Source organism: Salvelinus fontinalis, chromosome 24 (genome assembly GCF_029448725.1).
Source record: "Salvelinus fontinalis isolate EN_2023a chromosome 24, ASM2944872v1, whole genome shotgun sequence".
NCBI classification, from domain to species: Eukaryota; Metazoa; Chordata; class Actinopteri; order Salmoniformes; family Salmonidae; genus Salvelinus; species Salvelinus fontinalis.
In genome coordinates this window covers 4,672,923-4,698,073 of record NC_074688.1, presented here as the reverse complement: position 1 = coordinate 4,698,073, position 25,151 = coordinate 4,672,923, and the positions used below count along the sequence as shown (strand labels likewise).

Genomic DNA, 25,151 nt, shown 5'->3' with positions numbered 1-25,151 from the left:
TTGTCCAGGACCGGAGTCTACACAGACCGGTGCGCCATAGCCAATCAGAGCTACAGTAGGTCTTTATACAAACAAGCCATTTGCCACACGGGCCTGCTGTCATTCACTTTGAACTGGACTGTGTGTTTACAGGCAGTAGTAACAGCGTGACTTTAGAGCATTAGAAGGCATTCGCCAAAAGCCCAAAAATACACCTGAATGGATTTCTGCAAAGACGTAAACACCACGGGAGTCCACTTACATTTGGGAACTTTACAGTCCTATTGATCAAACAACCATGGAAAGGTAGACTCTCTCTCCCTCAGTTATGCACATCAACAAGATCAACAACTAATGATATCCAGAGCAAGATGAGCTAAAATATAACAAAGGAACATTAGATAAACCCTCTCAAACTTTTTCCCTAGCTGGCCGTCAAAATTGCACTGATAAACGATGGGGAATTGTAGCCTCCTCGTCCTTCTGCAGCTTCCCTGCCAATGCATGCTTGTCCCAACCAAGCACTCTAACTGGCTAAAATTGTCTAGCTTGCTAGCTAGCTACTTCCAGACCCAAATGAAAGAACGCCTCACTCACCCTCACACGTTGTATTTGAAATGTGTGTGACTGTTCTTGTCTATCCGTTTTTTGTTACTTGTCGTGCTTTGTGTTTTGTGTGGACCCCAGGAAGAGTCGCAGCTGCTTCTGCAAAAGTTAATGGGAATCGAAATAAACAAGAAACATCACCAAACAAAATCACACTAATTGTTAGAAGCTACATGAGAAAGGGTGTCCAATTTGTTCGCTATGGATTGCTCACTGGAGGCCAGGGTAACCTACCCTCATCCCCAGGCGGTGTGTGAGACTGGTGACATATAGATTCCCTCCACATGTATAACGTACTAACTACAACACGCACATAGGCACACTTCTTATGTCACACCAATGGGGTCTCTGTGTCAGTCATCGACAATGGGGTACATTCAAGTCCTGAATTCCTTGGAGGAGTATAAAAAAAAATCTATTTGGATATGATTCAGAGGGAGAGAGAGTATTGATGTTTGAGGGGGGGGGGGGGGGGGGAATGCAGATTCACAAATCAAAGTGATGTGAGTGAGAGGCACTCTGGGCTATTTCAGAACCAAAGATTTAACAGTGGTGTACCAATAATCAATCCTTTCCATGTTCAAGACCGCCCAACAGGAGAAATTAGTATTGCAGCAATAAACTACTACCACAACCTTCGATTCAGAAGCTCAGATGGAGGTTTGCCGTCCATTGGTATGAACAATATTCATAACGGATAACTCAAACAACTCACATATATGGACCAAGATTGCTCCTCCATCCACTATTCACAGCCCAAATCATCACATGAAGATGTACAGTGGAGACATTTTGCTGGGAGTCAAATTATAACAAGATAAATCATCGGCATGCCGCAACTGATAATGCTAGCAATGTTCCCTTTCCCTTTCATGATCAATTAAAGAGTCGAGGCTTTGAAGTTCACTGTACATTGACACAGGGCTTTGGGGTATTTCTTTAGATATATGAACATTCAAGTTCATAGTGTGTGTGTGTGTGTGTGCGTGTCTTTTGTCTGTGCCTGATTGTGCCGAGTAGGGTCGACAGTGGTGCTTACTGTATTTTCTTGATATGATATGAATATTCAGGATGTCTAATTTCACACTGGGTGACCATACAGAGCTAGAGCTGTGTTAACTTGTTTCTTTTCTTTATTTTTTAATTGCTTGAACACACTGCAGTCTGCAGAAGGCCCCGTATCTCTGTAACACCGTTGAGCCACTAGCTCCAAGTATCAAAAGACACAGTCCTGGCAGTGGCAGCCGGAATATAAAGTGAAAGGTCTGTTTTAAAGAAAGAGAACCGTTCAATTGATGTGTATTTCTTATACAGTCACCTAGTTCTCCCAAGAAGTAAACAAAGGCACTAAAAGCTGTATTCAAGTGCTGCTTAAACTGATCCCCAGAGTTGACTAGAAGACTGTACAGGTCATTCTAAAAAGATTGCTGTCTTTCTAGAGCTCTGATACCCGGCTCGAGTCTGACGGGCCCCGACGTTGTACATCGGGGTTAGGGCCGGGTAGGGTCCGTTTCTTCATCAATAACTAGGGTACAGGTAAGGCTCGGGTATCACTAAATTGATCACTAACATTTTGAAGCTAAGCCATTTGCTCATGCTCTGCTGCACAGTACAGTCATATCTGACTAAGATCATAACATGGTGTCAGAGGTGATTAAACCTCATTAAATATAATTATTTGTATTATAATTGTTTTATTATAATGTTACTTGAGTTTTGTCAGAGTTTAGAATGAACAAAAGTAGCTAAGAGCTCATTTATTGAGCAGAGCCGGAGATACTTTTGAGGAGACGGGAAACTCCACTGGAATCGTATTAACACCCATTGTGTACGTTGTCCATTCTAAGCCAATGGGCAGCGCAGTGCATTCTGGGCGATTCTGGGACAAGGAGAGCTCTCCTTCAAGGAGTGAATGGGTGGCAATTGGTGCTAGCTAAAAAACTCAACATTAGCATGAATTTCGTCAACAAGAAGTACAACAAAACAAATATTTTCCAAGATGTGAGATAATTAACTTGCTATCTGTAATATTGTATAGCTTTGGAATCATGACATTATGTACACTACTTTTTCAACCACACCCGTTGCTGACAAGTGTATAAAATCGAGCACATAGCGATGTAATCTCCATAGACAAACATTGGCAGTAGAATGGCCTGTATTAAAGAGCTCAGTGACTTTCAACCTTGCACCGTCATAGGATGCCACCTTTCCAACAAGTCAGTTCGTCAAATTTCTGCCCTGCTAAAGCTACCCCAGTCAACTGTAAATGCTGTTATTGTGAAGTGGAAACGTCTAGGAGCAACAACGGCTCAGCTGCGAAGTGGTAGGCCACACAGAACGGGACCACCCAGTGCTGAAGCGCGTAGTGAGCAAAAATCCTCTGCCTCAGTTGCAACACTCACTAACGAGTTCCAAACTACCTCTTGAAGCAACGTCAGCACAATAACTGTTTGTCGAGAGCTTCATGAAATGGGTTTCCATGGCCGAACAGCCCCACAAAATCCTAAGATCACCATGTGCAATGCCAAGCGTCGGCTGGAGTTGTGTAAAGCTCACCGCCATTGGACTCTGGAGCAGTGGAAACATGTTCTCTGGAGTGATGAATCACATTTCGCCATCTGGCAGTCCGACGGACAAATCGGGGATTGGAAGATGCCAGAACGCTACCTGCCCAAACGCATTGTGCCAACTGTACAGTTTGGTGGAGGAGGAATAATGGTCTGGGGCTGTTTTTCGTGGTTCGGCCTAGGCCCCTTAGTTCCAGTGAAGGGAAATCTTAACACTAAAGACGTACAATGACATTCTAGATGATTCTGTGCTTCCAACTAGGGCTGGGCGATATGGCCAAATCTCATATCCCAATATAGGTAATTTCATATCCCAATAACGATACATATCACGATATACCACATTTTCTTTAAATTAAATGTATAAATAGTTTATATAAAATAAAAAGGCCTATTTCTTAGTAGATTTTGAATTATACTCAACAAATAAAAAGGTCATTACTCATATTTGATTATTTATTTTCTTTAGAACTTGTGCAAATTGTCAATTAAGCATGTAACAAAATATAAAATACGAATGTATAAAATCTAAAATGGTAAATAGAAAACACTTCAACTATAGTTGCAAAGAAAATAAATATAGTGCTAAAATATATTATTGGGGGGGGGGGCTTGCCTGTTTTGCATGTTATTTTAGCATTAATACATGTCACATATCAATTTGCATTTGGTACCTTGGGTGGAGTGTTAGCACCAACTCACGAATCCCCCGTTTCTCGGTCGTGTAAATTGGGGCCATGTCTTTGCAGATGTAAATTGTAACGGCAGCTGTTATCTCCTTCCATCGTCGTGTGCCGCGGCACACCTCTTGCAACGTCTGAGTCGGAGGTTTGTTTTGAGCACTCGACTGTACTTTTTGGGGTCTCATCCGTAGACTCTCTCCGTACTGTTTGAGATCAGGGCCCTGCACAGAACCCTGGCCTCAACCCCATCGAACACCTTTGGGATGAATTGGAACGCCGACTGTGAGCCAGGCCTAATAGCCCAGCATCAGTGCCTGAATTCACAAATGCTCTTGTGGATGAATGGAGGCAATTCCCCGCAGAAATGTTCCAACATTTAGTAGAAAGCCTTCCCAGAAAAGTGGAGGCTGTTATAGCAGCAAAGGGGGACGAACTCAATATTAATGCCCATGATTTTGGAATGAGATGTTTGACGAGCAGGTGTCCACATACTTTTGGTCATGTGGTGTTCTTTTGAGGAAAATACGCACGTGTCTCGACTCATACGCGGACTTTGAGACGGGATTGCGTGATGATTAGCTTAGCAACCGCGTGACGCAGCATGACAACATGAACGTGATTGGTCAACAGTCTGCTGGGTGGGGCGTTATACGTTCCTACATTCATTGCCCAATGGGATTCCTACCTCCTCTTTTCTCTAATATATCTGGCAGAGCGATCGAGTGACAGACGTACAGGAGCAGTTAATGGATTTACTAACGGAGGAAGTTCTTTCTGATTTAGAGTTTCGGGAAGGGCCGGGCCTCACATTTGGCAGAAGCATTCGGGCCTGGGTAGTGTAGGGACTGTAGGGACTGAACGTTGCAGACATGGGTAGGGCTCGGGCTTAAAATGTATTCCCGTGCAGGGCTCTATCTTTCCTCTTTCATCCTTCTATCTATAGGGGAAACTAACATACAGTATATCCCCAACATAAGGTGCAAAGTAAGCGCTTGCTGTATTGTGTCCAGAAAATAAACTATGCATCTATAGTCAAATCAGAGCCATTTATAGATCTCTATTCATGCATTATTTTCACATGTAAAACTGACTCTTTTGAGTGGATGGTAGATCTTTAAACTGCCCCATTAGTTCATGGCAACAAGTTACAAATCAGGGATTTTTCTGTCATTGAAATCCTACGCGTTTTTTCATGCCAACTAAGTCCAAACAGTGTAAAAAAAATCATAGATAAAAAACAAATATATATATGTAACGGCGGTCCTCCTCCTCTTCTACCGAAAAGGAGGAGTAGTGATCGAACCAAGGCGCAGTGGAGTTTAACGACATAATTTATTTAACAAAACACGAAAGTGACTAAACTAACAAAAACAACAAACGGTGTAGACAGACCTATACGACGAACTCACATAAAACAAGAAGAACGCACGAATAGGACAATTAGACTACACAAACCGAACAAACCGTAACAGTCCCTTATGGTGCAAACAATTACACAGACACGGAAGACAATCACCCACAACGAACACTGTGACAACGCCTACCTAAATATGACTCTTAATTAGAGGAACGCCAAACACCTGCCTCTAATTAAGAGCCATACCAGGCAAACCAAAACCAACACAGAAACAAAAAACATAGAATGCCCACCCAACCTCACGTCCTGACCAACTAACACACATAACAAACTAACATAAATAGGTCAGGAACGTGACATAACCCCCCCCATAAGGTGCGAACTCCGGGCGCACCAGCACAAAGTCTAGGGGAGGGTCTGGGTGGGCATCTAACCACGGTGGTGGCTCAGGCTCCGGGCGAGGTCCCCACCCCACCATAGTCAATCCCAACCTCCATCTACCCCTAAAAATGTCCACCCATATCCCACAAAATCCTCTTTGTAACATCCATGACAGGGACAGCACCGGGACAGAGGAATAAATCAAGACAGAGGGATAGATAAGAATAAAGAGGTAGATCAAGAAAGAGAGGGAGATCATAATAGAGGGGCAACTCCGGACTGAAAGGCAGCTCCGGACAGAGAGACAGCTCTGGACTGAGGGGCAGTTCTGGGTATATAGCCATTTCTGGCTGAAGGGCAGCTCCTGGCTGACTGACGAATCTGGACGCTCATGGCAGGCTGACGGCTCTCGACGCTCATGGCTGGCTGACGGCTCTCGACGCTCATGGCAGGCTGACGGCTCTCGACGCTCATGGCAGGCTGACGGCTCTCGACGCTCATGGCAGGCTGACGGCTCTCGACGCTCATGGCTGGCTGACGGCTCTCGACGCTCATGGCTGGCTGACGGCTCTCGACGCTCATGGCAGGCTGACGGCTCTCGACGCTCATGGCTGGCTGGCGGCTCTGGCAGATCCTGTCTAGTTGGCGGCTCTGGCAGATCCTGTCTAGTTGGCGGCTCTGGCAGATCCTGTCTGGTTGGCGGCTCTGGCAGATCCTGTCTGGCGGGCGGCTCTAGCGGCTCCTGTCTGTCGGGCGGCTCTAGCGGCTCCTGTCTGGCGGGCGGCTCTAGCGGCTCCTGTCTGGCGGGCGGCTCTAGCGGCTCCTGTCTGGCGGGCGGCTCTAGCGGCTCCTGTCTGGCGGGCGGCTCTGTAGGCTCATGGCAGACGGGCGGCTTTGCAGGCTCATGGCAGACGGGCGGCTTTGCAGGCTCATTGCAGACGGATGGCTCAGACGGCGCTGGGGAGACGGATGGCTCAGATGGCGCTGGGGAGACGGATGGCTCAGATGGCGCTGGTGAGACGGATGGCTCAGATGGCGCTGGTGAGACGGATGGCTCAGATGGCGCTGGTGAGACGGATGGCTCTGGCCGGATAAGGCGCACTGTAGACCTGGTGCGTGGTGCCGGAACTGGAGGCACCGGGCTAAGGACACGCACCTTCATACTAGTGCGGGGAGCAGGGACAGGGCACACTGTACTCTCAAAGCCCACTCTATACCTGGTGCGTGGTACCGGCACTGGTGACACCGGGCTGAGGACAAGCACATCAGGATTAGTAGGGGGAGAAGAAACAGTGTGGACAGGGCTCTGGAGACGCACAGGAGGCTTAGTGCGTGGTGCCGGAACTGGAGGCACCGAACTGGATACACGCACTACAGGGAGAGTGCGTGGAGGAGGAACTGGGCTCAGGAGACGCACTGGTAGCCTAGTGCGTAGTGTAGGCACTGTAGGTACTAGGCTGGGGCGGGGAGGCACCGGAAATACCGGACCGTGGAGGCGTACTGGCTCTCTTGAGCATTGAGCCTGCCTAACCTTACCTGGTTGAATGCTCCCGGTTGCCCGACCAGTGCGGGGAGGTGGAATAACCTGCACCGGGCTATGTAGGCGAACCGGGGAAACCATGCGTAAGGCAGGTGCCATGTATGCCGGCCCGAGGAGACGCACTGGAGACCAGACGCGTTGAGCCGGCCTCATGACACCTGGCTCAATACCCATTCTAGCCCTACCAGTGCGGGGAGGTGGAATAACCCGCACTGGGCTATGCACTCGTACAGGAGACACCGTGCGCTCTACTGCGTAACACGGCGCCTGCCCGTACTCCCGCTCTCCACGGTAAGCCTGGGAAGTGGGCGCAGGTCTCCTACCTGCCCTTGGCCCACTACCTCTTAGCCTCCCCCCAAGAAATTTTTGGGTGTTACTCACGGGCTTTTTGGGCTTCCGTGCAAGACGAGGTCCCTCATAACTCCGGTTCCTCTCTCCGGTAGCCTCTGCTCTCCTCAGTGCCTCCAGCTGTTCCCATGGGAGGCGATCCCTACCAGCCAGGATCTCCTCCCATGTGTAGCAACCTTTCCCGTCCAATATATCGTCCCAAGTCCATTCCTCCTTCTTTTCCTGTCCCTTACTCCATTTACTCCGCTGCTTGGTTCTGGAGATTTGGTGGGTGATTCTGTAACGGCGGTCCTCCTCCTCTTCTACCGAAAAGGAGGAGTAGTGATCGAACCAAGGCGCAGTGGAGTTTAACAACATAATTTATTTAACAAAACACGAAAGTGACTAAACTAACAAAAACAACAAACGGTGTAGACAGACCTATACGACGAACTCACATAAAACAAGAAGAACGCACGAATAGGACAATTAGACTACACAAACCGAACAAACCGTAACAGTCCCTTATGGTGCAAACAATTACACAGACACGGAAGACAATCACCCACAACGAACACTGTGACAACGCCTACCTAAATATGACTCTTAATTAGAGGAACGCCAAACACCTGCCTCTAATTAAGAGCCATACCAGGCAAACCAAAACCAACACAGAAACAAAAAACATAGAATGCCCACCCAACCTCACGTCCTGACCAACTAACACACATAACAAACTAACATAAATAGGTCAGGAACGTGACAATATAATAATAATAATAATAATAATACTTTTCGGGATGTTAAAATGCTTTCAGTGTCAACTTAAACAACTAAAACCAGCTATAAGCTGGTAGAGAATATAATGAACTATATTTGTGTTTATAATATAATATTTGAGAACTAACAATCACCAAAATAAAATCTAGACAGTCAGGAAGAATTTTAAATGCCAAAACAATGAATTTAAAAGTATTTATTTTACATGATTTTGTAGAATTGCAGGAAGAAAAAAAAAATGTCTCTACACCACCAAGATGGTGGTCTCTAAAATACTCTCAAATTCAGCCATACAGACGGCCCTACCACACCAATTTGCAAGGTTTTCTCTGGACCAAAAAGTGGCAGGGGGCCATGCCACACCCACTTCCTAAGTACCTTTTTGATATTTTTGATTCTTTAAAATATTCACAAAGAAAACTACTGCCACAAGGAAACCAATCCTAGACACCTGCCTTGGACATACTAGGTGTAACAGTATAGCTTCCGTCCCTCTCCTCGCCCCTACCTGGGCTCCAACCAGGGACCCTCTACACACATCGACAACAGCCACCCTCGAAGCATCGTTACCCATCGCTCCACAAAAGCCGCGGCCCTCGCAGACCAAGGGGAACAACTACTTCAAGGTCTCAGAGCGAGTGACGTCACCGATTTGAATCGCTTTTAGCGCGCGCCCCGCTAACTAGCTAGCCATTTCACATCGGTTACATAGGACCAGGAGTTTTTCTTGAGCATGAAGAAAAAAACTATCATCCCTAGTTAGTTAAAGGCTATAAAATGGGCCAAGAGATGTTCCTGCTCAGTTCACATGATCAGGGAAAACTCCTGTCCATGCAAAGCATATATGATGTATTATTATGAATTATGTACATATGTATGACTGACTGACAGAGAAGTCCTCAGACCACTGACATAATCGACTACAATATTTCACAGTCAAAAACGAGATCCATATTAATTGAACATTAATTGAACCTCTGAAATAAAAAGTTAATTATAGATTATTAGGTCTGTGTGCCGCAGAATATGATTCCTTAATAGTTTGCAACTTGAATATGTTATTGATTGGTTGCAGAGGAAATGAAAACACATTGCTGAATAGTATTGAAGTTGAGGTTATGGCAAACGCAGATCATTTGTCTACGTCAATGCACCATAGGGAAATAAAGCGTCCACATGCCTCGTGCGAATGCCCAAGATTCAGGAGAGCCCACATCAGAGCCAATTTGCATCGGACGCCTTTGAAATGTGATGCACTGCTCAGTAGGTCTTGGTGAGGTGCCTACTGGCTATCCAGTTCAATGCTACAGGACACAGGATCAATATGTCTCGCATCTTAACATAGCAGATCCCACATGTGAACGCTTTCAGACGTTGATTTCATAGATCATAGCTTTTAAAGCGCAAACACTGTAAGACATACCTGTGTACGTTAGATTGTAATGTGCGTAAAGACTGTCGCAAATATGAAACACAGAAACAACAAGATGAGATCCAGCCATGGTAACATATTTGTTACTATAACGTAGCATAGTTAGGCTATATAACATGTTTAAGTCGATTGTTCCACAGGTGTGACTGAGACCCAAGTGACCCAGCTGGCAGTCTCTATTCTGCTCCTATCTATCACGGTCATCAGTGGTTGACATGGACTTTTATGGGCCGTCTTAGAAAGCCAGTCATCCTGGCTGAATCCTTTCATAGAGCACGCTCACAGCTTTCAGATCATTGCAAGTTAATGAATTAATATTTCAAATCTCTTCAAAGCCTGAAGCAGCCCGTCCCAATTGCTAATATTGGAATGAGCTTTGGAAACAAAAAGTAATTATGCAGCAGCAGAAAGATCTATTTGCTACAAACTCACACTCCCTTTTATGTCCTCCCTAATAACATTTCTATCACATGTATAAAGGGCCCAGAGTTTTTCCTGACAATGTGACCTGACCAGGTCAACTATAGGGCCTGAAGTTTTTCACTGGTCAGGTCATGTGGTCTGGAAAAACTCTTGGCTCTACACAGGTTCGCAGAATTTATCTGACTGACAAAGTTTTAAAGCACATTTCCATTAGCTGAGTCATAAGCTCCTCAAGCTGAATTTGTCCCCTGGGTAATCTTCGGAATTGTCAAATGCCTTGAAAGTGGCCCTTGAAGTTAAATGTTTTGAATGATTGTCCTTGTCTCAATTCTGTAGAGATCACCTTCCATCAGATGGTGAACAATGGATGCAGCAGGCCTGTTAACCTTCACTACACTAGGGAGTTGTGCCTCGGTGTCCAATCCATCAATTGATCAAGCATTCAATGAGATCATGCATCTTACTTCACTTTTCTGTCAGCCGGTACATATTGCAACAACACACAGGTGTTTGCTCAGGCAGTCATCCAGCAGAGGAAGAGCTAAAAACTTCATTTGGATTTTGGGGCTGTAGCTGTTTACCTTAACATCGTTATACTCGGAGGAATTATTGGGGAATATTTCACAAAAACAATTTCCTGTGTGCAGCACTTTGGTAATGAACGCTTATGCAGATTATCCAAGGATGCCCCATTCAACCTTGGAGAGTCTCCGCTAGTGCACAAATGGTGGTCAGAGAGTTGGACCCGGGGCCATTAAGATGCAGTGTCAAACACATGAGGGACATTGTTAGTGTACCCTTGAGCAAATGACTCCACCTGAAATTCAACAGCAAACAAACCGGCAGAATGAATATGATAAATGTGACCTATGGGAGGTGTCGGCTATGCAAATAGATAAATCATCTCTGGATAAAAAGGGCCATATTTAATGCATACAGGATGCATACACTGTGTGTGTGTGTGTGTGTGTGTGTGTGTGTGTGTGTGTGTGTGTGTGTGTGTGTGTGTGTGTGTGTGTGTGTGTGTGTGTGTGTGTGTGTGTGTGTGTGTGTGTGTGTGTGTGTGTGTGTTTGCATGCGTTGCATACCTGTATGTGTGCGCACGTGCCTGCGTGTGTGTACGTGCCTGCGTGTGTGTGTGTGTGTGCACCTGCATGTGGGTGCACGTCCATGTGTGTTTTCAGCAGGCTGCCAGAGAGAGGGGACTGCGGATGGCTGGCTAAATGAACTCAGACAGATGTTGAGCACGATAGAGCTGGGCCCTGCCCACTTAGAGGAAATGGGACTTTGTTAAGGACTAGTGACTGTCACTCTGTCCCTAACTGTTCAGGGGAGAGTGGGTGATGATAATTAACCTTCAACACAATCATCCCAGATAGCTGGGGAGGAATGTCATGGGCACCCCGTGTGGGCCTCACGTCCAGTACACCGCATGCAGACACACACACACACACACATGAACACACACACACATGAACACACACACACACACACACACACACACATCCTGGCAGTTGTAGATGATCCATCTCAATTTAAAAATATCATATTTTCAGAACTCAGAGATGTGGCTTTTCTTCCCTGGCTGAAGGCAGGTCTTAAGCCATGAAATAGTGTAGTACGACACCAAACCCTAATATGTCTAATTGGTAGGCTCTAGTTGCTCTACAATTAGTTTGGAAAACCCTGCTCTACATTTCATCAAATGGTGGCTGGTGAGTCAAGGATAAATCCAGGATTGTGGTTGTGGTTAGGAAAATGATTGTATCTCTTTGAGGGAAAGTAAGAACTCTTGAGTGGCTTTAAGTACGCCCCAAATCCCAATGCAAAAAAGGTTTTGGAAATGGATTAGGAGTATGTATACAAAGGTGTGTAGTCCACAAGGGGGTGCCAAATAGCCTCCTAAACCACCAACTAACACCCCTGAGCATGCACCCACTCTCGCCCTCTCTCTCTCTCTCACACACACACACACACACACACACACACACACACACACACACACACACACACACACGCACACACACACACACACACACACACACACACCTCTGTCGGAGGTCAATCAAGCAATTCAAACAGATTAATTTGATTGACAATATCCTGCAACATATTTGTCTCCCTTATTCTAAACCTTCAATCATCAGATAAGTGGATGGAATAGATGTGCAATGGAATGTCTTATACCGTATGAGGCTCTCAGCAACTGCAAAACACAAAAATATAAACTAATCAATGAATGAATCAGTGAATACCAATCAAATCAATCAATTACTCCAGCTAATTAATATATTATTCTAACTCAGATGGAGTTGACATTCATCAGAACGTTCTGAGCATAGAGGCTGTCACAGGTGAGGCTTCCTAATCAGATGTATGCCATCTGTGGTCAGGGCTACTTTTTTGGAAAGGGGGGGGGGGCACTGACAGTCACTCAATTAGCCCATGTCACCAATCATTTTTAGATTGGTAAATTAGCTATCTAAACCTCATCTGGAAATGACTGCCCAAGCACTGACCTCCAGGGGGCCCCCGTTGATTTTGTTAGTCACTCTCACTCAGATATCATATTAACATGGCACCAGTCATGGCAAAATATGCAGAATTGTAGGAGATTCGCTTTTAAACTGCAAAAATGTCTTTCCACCCCATGGCAAAATGTGTAAATTCCAGAACATTTGCTGAAAAATTGCTAATGTTTCTCTCTACCCTATGGCAAAATGAGTCAAATGTTCTTATAAAATGTTCTTATAATTATACGTTAGTTATAATAAAACTGCAACATTTTCTCTATGCCCCATGGCAAAAGGTGTAGAATTGCAGGAAATTCAATTTTAAAACATTTTTGTTCTCCACTGGCCAAAAAAAAATTTGGCCAGCAAGGTGGGGCCCCCAACCAAATCTCGATTAGGGCCCCCAAAAGGCTACGGCGGCCCTGTCTATGGAAATCTGCCCTGAATGACACTTGTATCCCAAAGAAAGACAGTTTGTCTTCCAACCAATTTTGTGGCTGGAATTTTCCTTAGATGTTTGTTTTTTTAACTCTATAGATATGATATGCCTTCATGCCTCAAACAGGCTTAGCCTAACTAAAACCCCATTTAGGTTACATTACAAAAGCACAAATGCAACAATTTACTTTTCAGAGAGGATAGGTGTGTGAGGCAATTCCTATAGGAAAACATTTGATTAACTTAATTCACCATAATTGAGATAGAAAAAAATATATAGGGAATGAATGAATGAGGGGGGGCAGATAAATCAGGTTATTCAATTGACGCAACGCAGACCCCATGGCACATTTGAGGGACCGATAAGGCATCTTGCATAGGCTATGGACATTACATGATGTGGTCTTATATTCTCAATGAACCCTATTAACCGTAAACAATACATAATGAAAGTCAATAGCCTACCATTCCTCAAAATTATTATCTCAGAAAAGCAGTACACAAGCAGTCATTGTAGACTTGTACACTTTCTTACCTGGCTCTTCAACATCAATCGACGTTTTTGCTGTTTTAGCAGTGCTTCTCCTTATATCTCTTTTGTCATTTTCTCCTTATGGAACAGGTGTAGACTCGGTTGGATTTAGCGGTAAGGAAAGAAACGGCAGCAGTTTGTGCAATGCAATCCCCAGTTTTCTATAGCAATGCGCTTTCGCGGGTAGCCCTTCATATGGGGTAGCCTCTTGCACGCTGGTATAAGGGAGAAATAACCTGCTATATGCGCGTATCGACCAGGCTACTCACTCAATAACAATTTAAAAATCGGTCGTCTTTCCGTATATCCTTGCGGTACCAGTTAAATGGGGCATTGATTCGTTCTCTTATATCCGCATCCAAAATAGTTGGAAATTATCCTCTACTTTTCTTTGCAGAAAATGAGTGGTCCAATTCCTCCAAATGTGAACAATTGTCGTTTCCTTAGAGTACTTTCTTGCCTTGAAATGGACAAGTAGCTTGGCTTTATTTCAGCCTATCTCATTCAGTTTATTCTCAAGAAAAAAAATAGAGCTCTCCCTCCTTCTCTTTGCTTCTGCGGCCGACCGGTCGTAGTTGAAAATGCTGTACCACAGCTTGAGCTTCAGGGAGGGTACGGAACGCAATGCATCCAAATGTCAACGGTTAATTCAATCTCTCGAAATATAGATCAAGCATTTACCGAATAACCTATCTCAAATTTCGTTTTTAAGAATCAACTGGACATCAAGTGCCATCCGGAACGATGCTGGAGAAAGACGCCGCTGTGAAGTGAAGTCCCCCTCACACTAGCTTTTGGTGCCTTACTACAGTACATCCAATGTTAAAGGAACCAGCACTTGTTTCTGTGCAGTGAGTTTACAGGTGCATCACTATACAGCCTATGGAGTACAATCCCAGCGAGCACATTTGGTTCCTTGGAAGTTGTGAGAACGTACGTTTTTGGTTTCCCATTAGTTCTGGGAACGAAGGAAGCCATGCGTTTCCTGACTGGCAAAACGGAATGTTTTTTAAACGTTCTGAGAACATCAGTCAAAATGTAGCCTGTTTAGGTAGCAGGGAGGTTCTGAAAATGTTTAACTATTGTTCCCTGAAAGTTTACCTGGGAGGTTTTATTATCATTATGAGAATGGAAATTATAGGCTATCTGAAAATAATTATATAACTTTCTGGAAACATTAGCTGTTTTGAATGTTTTGTACAACATGTTAAGGTTATGTTGAGGTTTTTGAATAACTTTCACTGAATGTTTCAATTAGACTTTTATTTTTAGATATTTTTAGATAGACCAGCTTTAATATTGCAGATAGATTGTGGCGTCTAGCAATGCAATTATCTGCATCATTTCCATCCCCCCCATATAATTTTTGTTGTAAATATATTATTATAAAATATATATATATATTTTTCCTTCTTTATTATTTCCCCCTAACCCTACCACCACTCCCCTTATTGGAGTAAACTAATGGATAGCAATATATAGGCTTCCACTTCCAGCTTATACATACCACATCTTTTTCACGGACAGTATATATTTCCAATAGTTATCTATCGCTTGTTTTAGTCCCAGCCTTCAGCTACCCTCAACCCCTCCCATCTATCGCTGAATACCATCCAGTTTAGTTTTCTAGCTGTCATATATTTTCCCACTGTGCTGTGCTCTTTCACATAAGTTCTGAACCTTTCTATTCGCATAGTTTCTACATATTGTACATTAAAGATAAACACCTTCGCTAAGAGTGTTATGGCGGCGAGTTTTACATCACTTCAGCCGACGCTTGGCATTAAGCATGATGGTCTTAGGCTTGAAGCTCCCGACGAACAGTTGTTGCGCTGACGTTGCTTCCAAAGGCAGTTTGGAACTCGGTAGTTAGTCTTGCAACCAAGGACAGATCTTCTTTTTTTTACGCGCTACGCTCTTCAGAACTCAGCGGTCCCGTTCTGTGCGCTTGTGTGGCCTATCACTTCTAAGCCGTTTGCTCCGAGATGTTTCCACGTCACAATAACAGCACTTACGGTTGACCGGGGCAGCTCTAGCAGGTTAGAAATTTGACAAACTGACTTATTGGAAAGGTGGCACGGTGCCACGTTAAAAGTCGCTGAGCTCTTCAGTAAGACCATTATACTGCCAATGTTTGTCTATGGAGATTGCATGGCGGTGTGCTCGATTTTATACACCTGTTTTTTCAAACACCTATCATAATAACCGAATATAGCCTATTAAGCTACATATATAGAGAAAGCATGCCCACATATAGGCCCTGAATGACCCCAATGCATTTAAAAACTCCTCCCTAGTTTATTCCTGATTAATTTTGGTCTTTGGGTACTTTTGTGTTCCAGTTCCTTGTATTTGGGGATTTATTATTTCATTAATTGTCCTAGTTTTTATGTATTTATAAATACTATACAGTTGAAGTCGGAAGTTTACATACAAAGCATTACATGGGCTTGCTCCTACCTATCTTTCCGATTTGGTCCTGCCGTACATACCTACACGTACGGTACGGTCACAAGACGCAGGCCTCCTAATTGTCCCTAGAATTTCTAAGCAAACAGCTGGAGGCAGGGCTTTCTCCTATAGAGCTCCATTTTTATGGAATGGTCTGCCTACCCATGTGAGAGAAGCAGACTCGGTCTCAACCTTTTAAGTCTTTATTGAAGACTCATCTCTTTAGTAGGTCCTATGATTGACTGAAGTCTGGCCCAGGAGTGTGAAGGTGAACGGAAAGGCTCTGGAGCAACGAACCGCCCTTGCTGTCTCCCTCTCCACTGGGATTCTCTGCCTCTAACCCTATTACGGGGGCTGAGTCTCTGGCTTACTGGTGCTCTTCCATGCCGTCCCTAGGAGGAGTGCTTCACTTGAGTGGGTTGAGTCACTGATGTGATCTTCCTGTCTGGGTTGATCACATCAACGAACCCCCCCACTTGGGTTGTGCCGTGGCGGAGATCTTTGTGGGCTATACTCAGCCTTGTCTCAGGATGGTAAGTTGGTGATTGAAGATATCCCTCTAGTGGTGTGGGGGCTGTGCTTTGGCAAAGTGGGTAGGGTTATATCCTGCCTGTTTGGCCCTGTCCGGGGGTATCGTCGGATGGGGCCACAGTGTCTCCCGACCCCTCCTGTCTCAGCCTCCAGTATTTATGCTGTAGTAGTTTATGTGTCGGGGGGCTAGGGTCAGTCTGTTATATCTGGAGTATTTCTCCTGTCTTATCCGGTGTCCTGTGTGAATTTAAGTATGCTCTCATTAATTCTCTCTCTCTCTCTCTCTCTCTCTCTCTCTCTCTCTCTCTCTCTCTCTTTCTCTTTCTCTTTCTCTTTCTCTTTCTCTTTCTCTCTCTCTCTCTCTCTCTCGGAGAACCTGAGCCCTAGGACCATGCCTCAGGACTACCTGGCCTGATGACTCCTTGCTGTCCCCAGTCCACCTGGCCATGCTGCTGCTCCAGTTTCAACTGTTCTGCCTGCGGCTATGGAACCCTGACCTGTTCACCGGACGTGCTACCTGTCCCAGACCTGCTGTTTTCAACTCTCTAGAGACAGCAGGAGCGGTAGAGATACTCTGAATGTGATCGGCTACCTGTTGCACCCTCGACAACTGCTGTGATTATTATTATTTGACCCTGTTGGTCATCTATGAACATTTGAACATCTTGGCCATGTTCTGTTATAATCTCCACCCGGCACAGCCAGAAGAGGACTGGCCACCCCTCATAGCCTGGTTCCTCTCTAGGTTTCTTCCTAGGTTCTGGTGTCACACCCTGACCATAGAGAGCCCTTGGTTCTCTATGATGTAGTAGGTCAGGGTGTGACTAGGGGGTATTCTAGGTTATATAGTTCTATGTTGCTGCTCTTGGTATCGTTCCCAATTAGAGGATGTTCGTTGTCTCTAATTGGGGATCATACTTAACGGTTCCCTGTTCCCACCTGCTTTGTGGGATATTGTTTGTGTTTGTGCACCACGTAGTCATGTTTCGGTGTTCGTTTATTGATTTATTGTGGTTTGCTTAAAGTTTCACTTTGAAATAAATATGTGGAACTCAACATCCGCTGCGCCTTGGTCCGCTCATTTCCAAGAATGTGACATCTGGCCTTTCTAGGAATTTTTTCCTAGCCACCATGCTTCTACACCTGCATTGCTTGCTGTTTGGGGTTTTAGGATGGGTTTCTGCACAGCACTTTGAGATATCAGCTGATGTAAGAAGGGCTTTATAAATTGATTTGATTTGATTTTGATTTGACTTAGGTTGGGTTGAAGTCATTCAAACTCGTCTTTCAACCTCTCCACAAATTTCTTGTTAACAAACTATAGTTTGGGCAAGTCGGTTAGGAAATCTACTTTGTGCATAACAAGTCATTTTTCCAACAATTGTTTACAGACACAATCCCTGTGGGTCAGAAGTTTATATACACTAAGTTGACTGTGCCTTTAAACAGCTTGGAAAATTCCAGAAAATTGTGTCATGGCTTTAGAAGCTTCTGATAGGCTAATTGACATACTTTGAGTCAATTGGATGTGAACCTCTGGATGTATTTCAAGGCCTACCTTCAAACTCAGTCCCTCTGTGCTTGACATCATGGGAAAATCAAAAGAAATCAGCCAAGACCTCAGAAAAAAAATGTAGACCTCCACAAGTATGGATAATCTTTGGGAGCAATTTCCAAATGCCTGAAGGTACCAGGTTCATCTGTACAAACAATAGTACGCAAGTATAAACACCATGGGACCACGCAGCCGTCATACCGCTCAGGAAGTAGACGCGTTCTGTCTCCTAGAGATGAACATACTTTGGTGCGAGAAGTGCAAATCATTCCCAGAACAACAGCAAAGGACTTTGTGAAGATGCTGGAGGAAACAGGTACAAAAGTATCTATATACAGTAAAATCCACAGTAAAACGAGTCCTATATCGAATGAACCTGATAGGCCGCTCAGCAAGGAAGAAGCCACTGCTCCAAAACCGCCATAAAAAAAGCAAGACTACGGTTTGCAACTGCACGTGTGTGGACAAAGATTGTACTTTTTGGAGAAATGTCCTCTGGTCTGATGAAAAAAAATAGAACTGTTTGGCCATAATAACCATTGTTATGTTTGGAGGGAAAAAAAGGGCGTGGCTTGCAAGTCGAAGAACACCATCCAAACCGTGAAGCACGGGGTTGGCAGCGTCATGTTGTGGGGGTGCTTTGCTGCAGGAGGGTCTGGTGCACTTCACAAAATAGATGGCATCATGAGGAAAGACAATTATGTGGATATATTGAAGCAACATCTGTCACGTTCCTGACCTATTTATGTTAGTTTGTTATGTGTGTTAGTTGGTCAGGACGTGAGGTTGGGTGGGCATTCTATGTTTTCTGTTTCTGTGTTGGTTTTGGGTTGCCTGGTATGGCTCTTAATTAGAGGCAGGTGTTTGGCGTTCCTCTAATTAAGAGTCATATTTAGGTAGGCGTTGTCACAGTGTTCGTTGTGGGTGATTGTCTTCCGTGTCTGTGTAATTGTTTGCACCATACGGGACTGTTACGGTTTGTTCGGTTTGTGTAGTCTAATTGTCCTATTCGTGAGTTCTTGTTGTTTTATGTAAGTTCGTCGTATAGGTCTGTCTACACCGTTTTGCTATTTTGTTAGTTTATTCAAGTTCGTGTTTTTTCGTTAATAAAATGTCATTTCACTACGCTGCGCCTTGGTTCCCTCAATACTCCTCCTCTTCCGAAGATGAAGAGGAGGAGGAATGCCGTTACAACATCTCAAGACATAAATCAGGAAGTTAAAGCTTGGTTGCAAATGGGTCTTCCAAATGGACAATGACCCCAAGCATACTTCCAAAGTTGTGGCAAAATGGCTTAAGGACAACAAAGTCAAGGTATTGGAGTGGCCATCACAAAGCCCTGACCTCAATCCTATAGAACATTTGTGGGCAGAACTGAAAAAGCGTGTGCGAGCAAGGAGGCCTACAAACCTAAGCTTTTTCACCACCATCTTCAGTCCACCATCCAATTAGACATTTAATAACACAGCTAGCTTAGGTTGACCTCCAAGCACAGTTTATGCATACAAACCCCATTTCCTTTTTATTGTGTCATGATGTCAGTCAGATTCAAACCCATGATCTTCTGTTCTCTATCAATGGAATTAGTCCACTGTGCCACCAGGATAGAGCTAGCATTAAGTAAAACCATGAGGAAACTTGCAGAAAACTATACGCCGAAGTACTGAATTTCTGACAGAAAACAATGGTTCTTAACGTTCTTGGAACAAATTGAGAACATGACTTTAAATAGAACCGTGAGGAAACCTGCAGGAAACGTTACGCTGAAGTACAGAAATTCACACAGAAGAACGTTGTTTATTAATGTTCTGAGAACATGGCTTTAAAAATAACCATTAGGACACCTGGAAAGGGAAAGGGGGATACCTAGTCAGTTGTCCAACTGAATGTGTTCAACTGAAATGTGTCTTCCGCATTTAACCCAACCCCTTTAAATCAGAGAGGTGCTGTAGGAAATGTTATGCCGAAGCACTGAGGTGCTGTAGGAAATGTTATGCCGAAGCACTGAGGTGCTGTAGGAAATGTTATGCCGAAGCACTGAGGCGCTGAAGGAAATGTTATGCCGAAGCACTGAGGCGCTGTAGGAAATGTTATGCCGAAGCACTGAGGCGCTGTAGGAAATGTTATGCCGAAGCACTGAGGCGCTGTAGGAAATGTTATGCCGAAGCACTGAGGTGCTGTAGGAAATGTTATGCCGAAGCACTGAGGTGCTGTAGGAAATGTTATGCCGAAGCACTGAGGTGCTGTAGGAAATGTTATGCCGAAGCACTGAAATTCCCACTGAACACTGTTGTTTCCTAAAGTTTCCGGAAACAACATGAGAATATGACTTTAAAGGGGAATTTCACCCTAGAGGAATCTGGGCTTGTTTTCATCAGGTCCGAGACATTTCTAGGACAGTGAGATGTGTTTCACACATAATTGCCCAGGAGGAGGGCAGGTCCGGGATTCGCGAGCTGAATGATACACCCTATGACCACTTCCAGTGTATTGCTTTGGGAGGTGAACTCTAAAAATACATGTGATCTTGCTTTGTGGAATATTGCGAAGGCTCTATGTTATACTGATGGCACCATATGTTTCTGTGGGCGTAGATATGGTTGTCCTTGTTCGATAGAGCCATGGACGTCTTTTAGTGATGTTCCTATCGGAGGATTCATTGCTAAATGTACAAGCGGGCACATTCTTTCCAGTCTCTGAAAGACTACAACTTGTGTTGGGAGTTGCTTTGTGTTCTGGCCCATCTTTTTGAAAAGGAGAGGGCTAGTAACAACACAATCCTTTAGGCAAAACTGAAAGAACTGGCCAGACGCAATGGCTTCAAGTGATTCCTCTCATCAACACGAATTTGACGATGGAGCATTTTTAGATGTTCTATTAGCTACATGGTCAAATTCAACCATACATGTTTCAACCGGAATATAGCAAAAAGGATTCAAAACAAAGAGTTTGATTTAGCTAGCGTTAGAAGCTCAGCTACAGCCGATGCCAGCACCAAGAGGGCAGATGACAAATACGGTGCCGAGATAAGTGAGTTATTTTTCCTGCAAGCCACCTAGCTAGCTAACTTTAGTTTATCTACAGAAACCCATATAGCTGGCTAACATACTACTGTGTTAAATCTGATTATTTTTATGTTTAAACAACTACCTGTAGCCATATCTATGACTAATTATAGAAGAGGTTTTACAATCTGAGATCTTTTATATCTCAATTGTAAAACCTCTTATTTTTTTAGTCGTAGATATGGCTACTAAACATCACAGCCACCTAAAGCTAGGTTTACCAGCAAACGTTAGCACACGAATAGCTAGTTAGCCTGGTGCCTGCTAAATTGTTACGCACCACATCTCGCGTTTGTAACTTGTTAGCAAGCGTGTAACATCAGCAACTGTAAATAATTGTAATAGCTAGCTATGGAACATAATTGATGAGGGTTGACAGTGGTTATGATTATAAACGTGGATGCATTTCAATCTTACAAAATGATATGCATGACGCAAGATAGGATTTCAAATGGATCTAAATTTACATTTACATTTAAGTCATTTAGCAGACGCTCTTATCCAGAGCGACTTACAAATTGGTGCATTCACCTTATGATATCCAGTGGAACAACCACTTTACAATAGTGCATCTAAATCTTTTAGGGGGGGGGGGGGGGGTTAGAAGGATTACTTTATCCTATCCTAGGTATTCCTTAAAGAGGTGGGGTTTCAGGTGTCTCCGGAAGGTGGTGATTGACTCCGCTGACCTGGCGTCGTGAGGGAGTTTGTTCCACCATTGGGGTGCCAGAGCAGCGAACAGTTTTGACTGGGCTGAGCGGGAACTGTACTTCCTCAGAGGTAGGGAGGCGAGCAGGCCAGAGGTGGATGAACGCAGTGCCCTTGTTTGGGTGTAGGGCCTGATCAGAGCCTGAAGGTACGGAGGTGCCGTTCCCCTCACAGCTCCGTAGGCAAGCACCATGGTCTTGTAGCGGATGCGAGCTTCAACTGGAAGCCAGTGGAGAGACCGGAGGAGCGGGGTGACGTGAGAGAACTAACTAACTAAATAAATAACATGTGATGTATATCCAGCAAGCTAGCTAGCTAAGTTTACTAGCAAACAGTGAGGAGAAACAATAATACAATGATTTACAGTTCTAAATCTCTAAAACTGAAGCTGGTTTTACAATAATGTATAGTATAGGAGTGGACCGCACGGAGATGACAAAGCGTATTTTTTAAAAAATGGCAAAGACAAATTACTTCAACCTAAAACATTTAATAAAGACATTTATAGTAAAATATTTTGAGGAATGAGAGGGCTACTTGTGTTGGGAAAGGGATCCCAGCAGTGATTGAATGAGGGTATGAGGCGTGAGTTGAGGTGTACAGAGGATAGGCTTCAGTGCAGGACAGACTCATCATGGATGGACGGTATTGGAGAAGAGCTCAACTCTTCCACTAAGGCCAGGACAGCATTTGACTGGGAAGACAAAAAACTCTAACACCACACAGTTACACAAAATAGCTTCGAATGAGTTAGTCCAATCCTGGATTCAAATCACATTGATGTGTAATAATGTGAAAATTGACAGGGCTGATCATAGTGCTTTGGAGAGGAAACATTCAACGTGCCAGTGGATGAGAGGGCACATGAGACCTGGCTTCAGTTCACATCAGGAGAGTTCCAAATCAAACCTTATCTGTCACATGCGCCGAATACAACAAGTCTAGACCTTACCTTGAAATGCTTACTTACAAGCCCTTAACCAACAGTGTAGTTCATGGAGAGCTAAGAAAATATTTGCCAAAATGAACTAAAGTAAAAAATAATAAAAAGTAACACAATAAAATAACAATAACGAGGCTACCGAGTTTGTGTGTGGGGGTACAGGTTAGTTGAGGTAATTTGTACGTGTAGGTAGGGGTAGGTAGGGGTGAAGTGACTATGCATAGATAATACATAGATAATAAACAGTGAGTAGCAGCAGTGTACAAAACAAATTGGGGGGGTCAATGCAAATAGTCTGGTGGCCATTTGATTAATTGTTCAGCAGTCTTATGGCTTGGGGATAGAAGCTGTTAAGGAGCCGTTTGGTCCTAGACTTGATGCTTCGGTACCGTTTGCCGTGCGGTAGCAGAGAAAACAGTCTATAACTTGGGTGACTGGAGTCTCTGACAATTTTATGGGCTTTCCTCTGACACCGCCGATTATATAGGTCCTGGATGGCATGAAGTTTGGCCCCAGTGACGTACTGGGCCGTACGCCCTACCTTTTGTAGCGCCTTATGGTAAGATGTTGAGCAGTTGCCATACCAGGCGGTAATGCATCCGGTCAGGATGCTCTCAATGGTGCAGCTGTAGAACATTTTGAGGATCTGGGGACCCATGCCAAATCTTTTCATACTCCTGAGGGGGAAAAGGTTTTGTCGTGCCCTCTTCACGACTGTCTTGGTGTGTTTGGACCATGATAGTTTGTTGGTGATGTGGACACCAAGGAACTTGAAAATCTCAACCCGCTCCACTACAGCTCCGTTCCTTTTCCTGTAGTCCATGATCAGCTCCTTTGTCTTGTTCACATTAAGGAAGAGGTTGTTTAGACTGGTAGTGGAGTGGTCATCCCCTCTTAATCAGTGAACAGGAGGGGACATAGCTGTAAATACAAATAGCAGATATATTCCATTACAGCAGCGCCATCATAGGTTTGGGCAACACGCTTCTTCATGAAGTAATAAACTCAGACATCTCAGAACTCACGAAGTCAAACACAGACTACTTAACACATCAAAGTAGCCCAAGAAAGGTTCCTGAATAAAGCCCTGATCCACATATCTGACGATAACTAACAACTGCGAGCGAAAGTAGATGTCTGTGGTTTCATCCATTTGCCAATGCGAAAACATTTGCCAACCTCTCTTTTAATCTCACTTTTAACGGATGATGCGATGGAAGCTATCAAATCCTTCTGAATTGATTTCAACATCCCAGAGAAGTCAGTAGAAACGTCCATATGCTCAGCAGGTAAAGCATTGTAACGAGCAATTACCTCTGCAAGTTTCTTGTAGTTACCCTTGATAGGGGAACTTTCCCTCTCATTGTGCCCCCTTGCTTCATCCCGCAATGGCTCGTCGCGGGACGAAGCAAAATCCACCACATTATCACTAGCATTGGCTAGCCATTCTGGCGAAGAAAACTGCTCTACGGTAGCTAGCTAGCTATTTGCTAGTAAAGTTATCAGGGCAAATTTAAATAAGACAAGGTCGCCCTGTTTATAGCTTCTAGCCATCTTTTCAGTACATGTGTTTGTGTGTGTGTGTTATTTATAACATTATAACGGTCAATCACCAGAAATTCAACTTCGCTGACGTGGATCCTTTGTTTGGACTTACCGAGGCAGCCCCATTCATCCCGGGTGTTACACCAAAACGTGAACGCCGGAGTAGAAGTGAGGTTCTAGTCAGACTCAGGCGGCGAGCAAACCATCCACTGCTTCAGAGTATATTACTCGCTAACGTTCAGTCCCTGGACAATAAAGTAGATGAGGTTCGGGCGAGGAACTTCTTTCAGAGTGACATAGGCGACTGTAACATACTCTGTTTTAAGGAATCATGTCTCTGTACAGATATATTGTCCCAGTCCATACACCCAGCGGGGTTCTCCGTGCATCATGCAGATAAGAAGAAAGAACTCTCTGGGGAAAACAGAGGTGGAGGGGGATTTCTCATGATTAACAACTCATGTTGTGACTGTGGTAACGTACAGAAGCTCAACTCGATCTGGAATACCTCACCATCAAATGCAGACGGCATTACATCCCGAGAGGATTTTCCTCGGTTATTGTCATTGCCATGTATATTCGCTCCCAAGCCGACACCACAATGGCTCTCAAGGAACTACTTTGTGCAAACTAGAAACCACATATCCTGAGGCCGCATTTATTGCAGCTGGGAGCTTTAATAAAGGAAATCTGAGGAAAATGCTCCCGAAATTCTATCAACAAGCCTCCTGTGCTACACGCGCAGAGAACATGCTTGATCATTGTTACTCCACCTTCCGGGACGGCAACAAG

At 44.3% G+C, this 25,151-nt stretch overlaps 1 protein-coding gene across 1 annotated transcript in view; it reads right to left on the bottom strand.

Annotated features, from left to right (window-relative positions):
• LOC129821801 (glutamate receptor ionotropic, kainate 4-like) overlaps window positions 1-14,451 on the bottom strand; it is a 451,716-nt gene extending 437,265 nt beyond the window's left edge. The window contains 1 exon segment of the mRNA XM_055879464.1: window positions 13,565-14,451. The gene's annotated coding sequence lies outside the window, so the exon portion shown is untranslated.
• Window positions 14,452-25,151: the final 10,700 nt, after the last annotated feature.